Raw genomic sequence first — 9126 nt, 5'->3', positions numbered from 1 at the left:
CAACTCTTGTTCATACCCTAAAGATGCTCATCCTCTCTGGCATTAGGGAACATTTACACAACTTGGCATGTTTACTGACTGCCATTGAACCTTGGAAAGCCCTCCCTGAGTCAAAGTGTCTACGACTCTGTGTGGAGCTAAAGGTATAGGTAGTCTCTTCTGGTCAATTCATTTCAGAAATATTTGCTGAGAACCTACTATGCACAAGGGTGGGGATGAAAGGGAAAAAAACTTACAGTTCTTGGCCATGAAAAAGAAATTAGACAATGTACCAGGTGCTTCTTAACACCTTATTTCTCCTCACAATCCTGGAAGATGAATCACGGTGCTCTCATGATACTGATAAGAAAATTCAGAGATGTTAGGTAGCTTGCCCAATAGTCAGCTGATAAAAGACAGAGTTCGGATTCGAGTTGGGGCCTATCAGACTCTAGAAACCCCTGCTCAAGCTTCCCTCCCAAAGGAGAACTTCTTATTTCTTCTTGAGAACTGCTGAAAGTGGCTCTTCGTTTTCCAGCCCACAGAGAACTAAATATGAGGCGAACCGCAATGAGAAGAAGCATGGCTGAGAGATAGAGCTGAGATGGAGTCCATGCTGTGGGCTGGGGGGATGACTGTTTCCCTGCCTTCACAAAGGGACAAGAGTGACATGAGGTACCAACTCCTAAGTCTCTCTGCTCGTCAGAATTGGGTCAGATATTCCAGCGGAGAGAACAGTGTGTTCTCTGCTCCAGCTGTTATCTGAGCTACACAGCTGGAGGCAGGACTCCAACTTACTCCTAGGACTCAGAGCTGAAGGTTTCTACAGCTCTCCCAGCTGGAATGAGGAGGGGAGGTGGGGGGAGGAGAGGAAGAGGAGGAGAAGAGGTAGAGGGGAATTCTCATTTCCAGGGGTACAACTAATTATCATGTTTAGTGGAACCTACCTGCCTCATGGTTGCCAGTCCATGAAAGTTTCTGCCAGGTGTGCATGGGTGAGAAGCTGAGTTATTTGAAAGGGAACCCCAAAACAGCCAGAGGGTATGCTAATTGAGTGGGGTTCCTGGGTGGAAGGAGGTTACTACGCTAGCTTCTGTGGGCTTATTCTCTGCTCAGCATCTGCCAGGCTAGAAGAAAAGTAGATTTCCCAAAACCCTGAAGGCGTCATGGGCTGGAGCTCTTGCTTTGAAAGGCAGGCACTTCGATTTCCATAAAACTGGAATTCTCAGCTCACCTACCCCTAGAAAATTCTGTTTTGAAACAATTCCGATGCCAAATCTTGGACCTCAGCGACATGCTCGCTTGGAAAACCTCCGCTTCCATGCATGTATCACTGAGTCGGTCTTCAATGCAGTGGGGAGAAAATGACTCTGATTGCTTCCTAGTTATCCGACGCTATGGCTCCCTAATTCTGGGTTCTTAGCGAAAAAGCAAGGAGTTGTATATGAATTTCATAATTTAGAGATAAATAATGAACACCAAACTTGGAGCAAAATACCCTAGTGTTCATTTTATTTAATATTCTCCATTGGTGGAAATAAATTAAAAATGAACAAGGCTTGTTTATGCCTGCCTCACATTGCTCTCCACTTTTGAATAGCAACCGCATATTAATTTGCCAAGATCCCATAAATTATAATTAGCCCGGAGGATTAACAACATAAATCCTTGAATTTAAAACCAACCTGCCTGACTCTCTCTTCCCTATGCCCTAAAGTAAAAAAGAGCCATAAAACCTATCACTGCTACTTGATCCATTAAACTCCGGAGACATTCTTATTTCAGCTTAGCTGGTAGAGGTAGTCTTTGTTAAATCTTTTTAAAGTTACAGTAGCTCGGTAGGCACTGGGAGTCTAGGACAAGGATCTGTGTCAACGCCCAGGCATAGCACATGTCGTCCAAGATGTGGATTAGGAGGACGGTAAAAAGGGCGACAGAGGAGTACCTCTCGGCTTAGTACAGTTGACAGAGGGTCTTGACACTGATCTGAGATGAAAAGTATCCCCTGACTCTACATACCACTCATGTATTGTCAAGAACCCAGGGGTACCTGGAAGACACACACACACCACAGGCTCACGGGGACATGGGCAATGCACACACAGTTCAAGGTCAGAGTTTGCATCCACCAAGTTCATGCCAGGCTGACTGGGAAGATGAAGAAGGATCATGATGCTCGGATGACAGAGAATTTAACACAAGACTATGGCAAATTTCAAAGCGTTGGCTTTCCTGGTGAGGAGAAAGGCAAGCCACCCTTTAGTATTAACAGGGTACGAAGTGCCCAGATGGTGATTCTTCCAGGACAGTGCACAGATCAGCCTGCCCTCTGCAGTCATTGGTGTCCACACCCTCCTCTTCCCTCTCAGCCAGTTGCTCCCCTGCAGCGGTGGCCAGGTGTGGCTAGAACTGAATCCCAGATGATATATAGGTGTGTGGTTAGCTACCCTCAACACGCAACTCAGCTGCGTAGGAGAAAGGGCTCCAGGTACAGCTCCAATCAGAGTATCGCGCAGGCATCGCAGGCCCTCATTGATGTTTTTGTGGAGGAAACAGTCTTGCTTGTAAGAGGGTCTAGCTAAAGCCTGAATTATAGGGCTAAAATCCATTTAACACTTAGATGGCGAACCAGTAGGCTTCCTTGCCACCAAAATAGTGTCTATTTTATTAACATAGTTGGTTTTTTTCCTGATTATAAACCAGTAAATGTACATTGTAGAAATTCTTGATAATAGAGGCTGGGCACAGTGACTCACACCTGTAATTCCAGCACTTTGGGAGGCCAAGAAGAGAGGATTGCTTGAGCCCAGGAGTTCGAGACCAATCTAGGTAACATAGCAAGACTTCATCTCTACGAAAAATGAAAAAATTATTCAAGCATGGTAGCTCATCTGTAGTTCCAGCTACTCAGAGGCTGAGGTAGAAGGATCACCTGAGCCCAGGAGATTGAGGCTTCGGTGAGCCATGATCCTGCCACTGTACTCCAGCCTGGGTAGCAGAGTGAGACCATGACTAAAAAAGAAAAAAAAAGAAAAAATCCTGATAATAGAAAATAAAGGAGAAAATGAAAATGTCAACTAGCAGATCTCACTCCTTCCAGATATTGTTTAAAACACGCATCTAAATAGAGGTAAATATGTTCTCAACTAAATCCTACTCTTTTCACTTAATGTTGCTCCATGACTACTTTACCATGTCCCTAATCACTTTTCAAAACCCCCAGTTATAACATTCTATCCTATGAGTCTAGTATAATCTCTGTAACTAATGTCTTGTTCTTAGGCATTTTGGACTAGTTTAATTTTTGGTTATAAATAATTTTGTGATAGTTACCTTACATATAAACTTTCATATGTATGTAAATATCTCCTTGGGAAAAAATGATAGATCTAGAGTTTCTGGATGAGGAATGTGGACATTTTTAAGACAGATTCCATTTTAAAAGGTGACCTAAAAATGTGCTTGCCACCTACTACAAAGGGTCAGGGTGGGACTTCACAGGAGATGTGCAGAGTAAATGATCGGCCCCAGCAAAGGAAAGTAAGACTAACACTTGGGCTACCTAAAAGATGAAAAGTGACAAGGTCAGTCACTCCACATTTTGCTTGGGAAGTATGCCCAATAGACCCCTGTATAGATTTCCTCTCCTTTTCCAATTGGAATAACTAGGGAGACTAAAACAGCAAGAATAAAAACAAAAATAATGCAGCAAAAGTCATTTTAGGACAGGTGTGATGGTTCACACCTGTAATCCCAGAATTTTGGGAGGCCGAGGCAGGAGGATTGCTTGAGCCCAGGAGTTCAAGATCAGCCTATGCAACACAGTGAGACTTCGTCTCTACAAAAAATACAAAAAGTATCCGGGTGTGGTGGCACATACCTATAGACCCAGTTACTTGGGAGGCTGAGGCAGGAGGATCACTGGAGCCCAGGAGGTTGAGGCTGCAGTGTTCAGTGAGTATGCCACTGCACTTCAGAGTGGGTGACCGAGTGAGACGCCAACTCAAAAAATAAAATAAAAAATAAGAGTCATTTTAGGGTCATGAATTTTTTGAAAATCTGATAGGTATACTTTCCCCAAATACACACTCCAAATGTTGTATCTAATCTCAAGGACTCCACAGATGCTCCAGATTTCATCCTTGAATCCCCTAACCTTGATTAAGCTAGTAGAATTCAGAGGTCAAAAAGAAGTACACCATGAAAAGTTGGTGGGTTTGAATTCTAAAGATTCATTCACCTGAACTTAGTGAATCACAGACAAAAGTTTTGAGGTCTGGCGTCAAACTTTCAGAATGAGCTTCCCTAAGAACTGTGAGGAAGGGACTAAAAAGTTTATTTGAAGCAGTGAGCCTCAAACTTCTACAGGCATCAGAATCCCTTGGATGGCTTGTCTAAATACAGGTCACTAGATTTGTCGGTCTAGATTCAATAGGTCTGGGGTAGGGCCTAAGAATCTGCATTTCTAACAAGTTCCCAGGTCATGCTAGCACTACTGGTCCAGAAACTGCACATGGAGAACCAATAATTTAAACTTATTACTGAAAACCACATAATGGGATTCTGTGGAATCACTAAAAATAGTGTAGAATGATATTTACTGGCATAGAAAGGTATTCACAATATTCTGTAAACAAAAAAAAGCAGATCACATCGGCTTATGTACAATATCTGTGACTTTTTTATAAAAGTAAAAATAGCTATTGTGTAAAATCTAAATATATGGATTAAAATAAAGATATGGATTTAGATATAGGTGTTGATATGACTATTTAGATATTGGTATAGGTATGGATATAGTTATGGGTGCAGTTACAGATATGCATAAGGATATGTATATAGCTATGTGTATGACTGGGTGGGGTGGCATGCGTCTGAAGTCCTAGCTACTTGGAAGGCTGAGATGAGAGGATTGCTTGAACCCAGGAGTTCAAGGTTGCAGTGAGCTATGATCATGCCACTGCACTCTATTGTGAGCAACCAAGTAAGACCCTGTCTTTAATTAAAAAAAAAAACAATAAAATAAAATTAAGTAGGCCAGGCACGGTGGCTCATGCCTATAATCCCAGCACTTTGGGAGACCTAAGCAAGAGGATTGCTTGAGCCCAAGAGTTCAAGATCAGCCTAAGCAACATAGAGAGATCCCAATAGCTACCAAAAAAAAAAAAAATCAAAAAAGGATCCAGGCATGGTAGCATGTGTAGTCCCAGTTACTCAGGAGACTGAGGCAGAAGGATCACCTGAGCCCAGAAGGTCGAGGCTGTAGTGAGCCATGATGCCATGATTGTGCCATTGCACTTCAGCCTGGGTGACAGAGTGAAACCCCAACTCTAAATAAATAGATAAATAAATAAGATACGGGCATGGTTAAGTATATGAGTATGAATATGGAGTTGGCATTGGCAGTAATGGGAAACTGTCAGGGCGGGTGGGGGGAGGCGGTGGGATTGGCAGTTGAGGGAAACTGCTAGGGGAAGGAGGGCATACTCATCAACAAGGGTACCTGCATAATCAATGTTTCTATACTTAATCCTGAATTGTACCCCACATCTTTATAATAAAATAAAATAAGTTTTAAAAAGAGAATATGGAGTTGGCATCTTTTTCTCTGTGTTCTCATTTGTCTGACAAAGTGTCTCTATAGGCAGGCATGTGGACACACCCATGATATCATTAAGATGCTTGTGCTTGGACAGGAAGCCCCCAGTTTTTGGCTCTCCTTATCATGCCTGATCATGCAAAAATGGAATGCTTTGGATGGCTTTAATTATTTAAATAACATATCCAGTATTACTAATAATTTCTAAAATCCTTTATAAATAGCTCAAATGTACAGACTGGTCAGGTCATTTTAAATGTTACTGGATTTAAGATCCTAAAAATTACCTCCGTTAGCAAAGTCAGACTACGTAATGAACCAGACAGTAAAGAATAAATTGGAACGCGGCTATCACCCTTTTCTCTCTGTATCATAACAAAGCGGGTGTGCCCAGAGGGGGACCTCAGAGAAAATGGGAAGAGGACCCAAAATCCGCGGCTGGAGTGCATCCCAGTGGTTTTCCTGGTGCCTCCAGACACATCCCACTAATGCTTTTGCTTTGTGATACTCTAAGCATTTTCCCTTACTGAGGATTTCAGCTGCTGGATTCCCCTAAAGGAACTTTAATACCTGTGCTGGGAGGAGAATGGTCACTTCATACAGAAATTAAATACATAAATTAATAGAGCCTCTCTGGAAAACCTTTCAAACAGGGAGTCCAGCTGCTTCGGCGACTCTGCAGTCAATAGGTCGAGGCCTTGGTTAATGTGTAGGGACGGGCAGGAGGGATTAAACTGGCGGAGAGATTCAGCAGAGATCGACAAATATGTCCAGAGATTTAACCACTTAGGCGAATATTTTTGCCTTTGTCAGTGAACGCCTGAGAGGTTATGCTGAGAACCTGCCAAAACCAAGAGGCAAATAGAAACAAGGCCAGGCCTGCCCTCCTTTTTTGTTCTCTGTCAGGGCTTCACTGGTCAGTTCCGATGGAAGAGGAAGAGGAGGAAAAGAAGGAGGAGGAGGAGGAAGATAGGGAGGAGTAGGGGGAGACAAAGGAAGAGGAGGAAGAGCCGCCTGCCAGAGTAGAATGTGGGTGCACAATCACACGGGCATCCAGTCTTTCCCCTGTCCTCGTCAAAGATCAGGAAAGAACATCACTCCAGGGCATGCCCATGACACAGGTAAACTGGAAAGACTTTTCAGGTGTTTGATGGAAAAATAGATTTAAACGTGAGCCCTTTTAGCTTCAGAAACTCTGAGAGTTCAGAATTACATCCAAAAGACTTGAACTCTTTATGGGGTGGCTACAACATGCCTGGCTCTTTCCTAGGTAGGCGCTGTGTACAGGTTTATTATTTAATGAGATCATTTTCAAACTCTCTGCAATTCTACCCATTTGTTATGTATCAAGCTTCCAAGGATGATTTCCTTCAAACAAGGGCCTCGTAACTTTTACCAACTTGAAAAGCATAATGTTTGCTAAATGCCACACAGAGCGGATTCTCTTATGCTCTGTTGCTCCTGTGCCTCCTAACAGAGAATCTAGCACATACCTGCTCAAGAATATTCCAGATTCCTAAAAATCCTAAAATTGAAGGAGCCCCGACATGTGCATAAACACCCACCCGGATTGCCCATTTAACAGATGAGGTAGCTGAGGACCAAAATCACAAGATGCTGACTAAATACAAAGAATTCAGCAGACAGCATGCATTTTAGTTTTTAGAGGCAAATTATCTCCTAGAAGGAATTTAGAAGAAACGTTCAGCCTCAATTGTAGCATTTGTAACAGATTTCTCAAAAAGAAAAAGTAAGCACTCCAATACGTTGTATTTGCTTGTTTTTGGTCTTTATGTATTAAGTATTTTTGTATGTATTCTGTGCTTATTTTGTATTTTATGGATTGTGATTGTCTTTTCTTCATGTATCTGCTGCTGAGGAGTCAGGTATCTCTTCAGGTAACTCCTCCAGAATTGGCTAGCTTGGATCTCATGCCGCCTTTCTGTTCCAGGTGGTATGAATATTGTACTTCCTCCAAAAGGCTCTACTTCTTGAGAACCAAGGCATAAAACATGCTTCTCTCAGGTACCTCATACCTCCAAAAGGAAGTCTCTAGAAAGCAGGTGCAGAAGCAATAACTGAATATTAGCCTTTTTGCAGAAGGACGAGTCATATGGGGCAAGAGAGAAAGAGACTGAGAAACAATCTCAGGCAATTCCCTTTGGAAAGTTTGCACTTTCCGGAAAGCACAGAGAGTTCTGTGGACGTTTATTTCAGAGCAGGACTTCCTCCATTTGCCTGAGTGAAAAGACTCATCAGGGACCCTGGGTTAAGAGACAGATTCCCGGGTCCCACCCTGACCCACGTAAACATGTTTTCTCAGGCTGGGGCCTGGGAACATGTATTTTTAAAAGAATCTCCCCCAAATGATCTTTATTATAAAGTAATTTGGGGAAATTTACCAAATTTCCATGTGTTGAAAGTACCCTACCTAACAAACCAGATCCCTTTAAACCTTGGGAGCAATCTTGTTTTAGTAGTGAGACCAGCAGAGTTGAAGGGTTATGATGGATATACAGAATTAAGCTCATTTCATAACACTGGACTGTCCCACACATAATCTGTGACTATGTCTGAATGAAAACCTTTCTAAAACACCTCCAAGCATCTCTTTTCACATGAGCCCCTTTCAAACGAGGCCAGTTTCTGGGGACTCTCATCCAGTTATCTTTTCTGTGCAGAATTCAGAATAAGGGACACCTTATCTCAGTGACTGTTTTGGAAGGACGGCTTCTAAAAACAGTCTTGGATACGCTCCCATCCTGGATCCCTCACTCTTCCCTTCCTCCTCCTCCAGCATGACCTTTCTATAGGTGCCAAGTCTACCAAAAAAATGATGCTCAACCCCTACAGAGAAAGCCCCGTTGGGTGTAACCTACAAACAGGGCTCCTTCTTGCCAGTGGTTGTCTTGTGATGACATCCCACTGCCCCGTGCTTGGAAAGGGAGACCTCGTCTGCTCCACAGGGAGACTGGAAAATGCACCGTAAGTTCCAAAGGGAAGAAGGACTATTTCTGCAAGCCCAGCCCCAGTCCCTGAATTATTTTAATTGCAGCCCGGTGATGCCAAGGTGCCGCAGCAACCCCTTAGGCTGAGTGCTTAGCTAGGAGGTACTGAATTAAACTGTCAGAACATGCAGAAAAATTGCAACGCGGCCTGTCAACAACATTTGTTAAGAGACACGGGTGAGGCTGGTGACTTGTGTAGGAAAAGAGCTGTCTGTGCAGAGCCATCAAAGCACAGCCTGGAACTAATGGGGTATTCAGAGGTCTTGTTCTACTTCATTGGTCAAAGCCAACACAAGCCCGTAAGATTTGGGCCCCGTTTGCTGTTTATTACTATGGTAATAAAGGCCACTTAAAGATACAGACCCATTTGTATTGGCTCAAACCCACAGCTTCTTTTCTAAATCGGATCACTAATGTCTTATTTCTCAGGCTCTTTAAAAAACAATCTTCCTTTTTTTTAAGAAAAATGAATCGGAAAAATTAAGATTCCTGGCAAAGGATGACACAGTGGTCTCGATCTTATTTATCTTTGGCTGATTT

The sequence above is a fragment of the Carlito syrichta genome, unplaced genomic scaffold (genome assembly GCF_000164805.1).
Source record: "Carlito syrichta isolate Samal-C Ts95f unplaced genomic scaffold, Tarsius_syrichta-2.0.1 Scaffold120612, whole genome shotgun sequence".
NCBI lineage: Eukaryota > Metazoa > Chordata > Mammalia > Primates > Tarsiidae > Carlito > Carlito syrichta.
Note: the sequence above shows the minus strand (reverse complement) of the source record.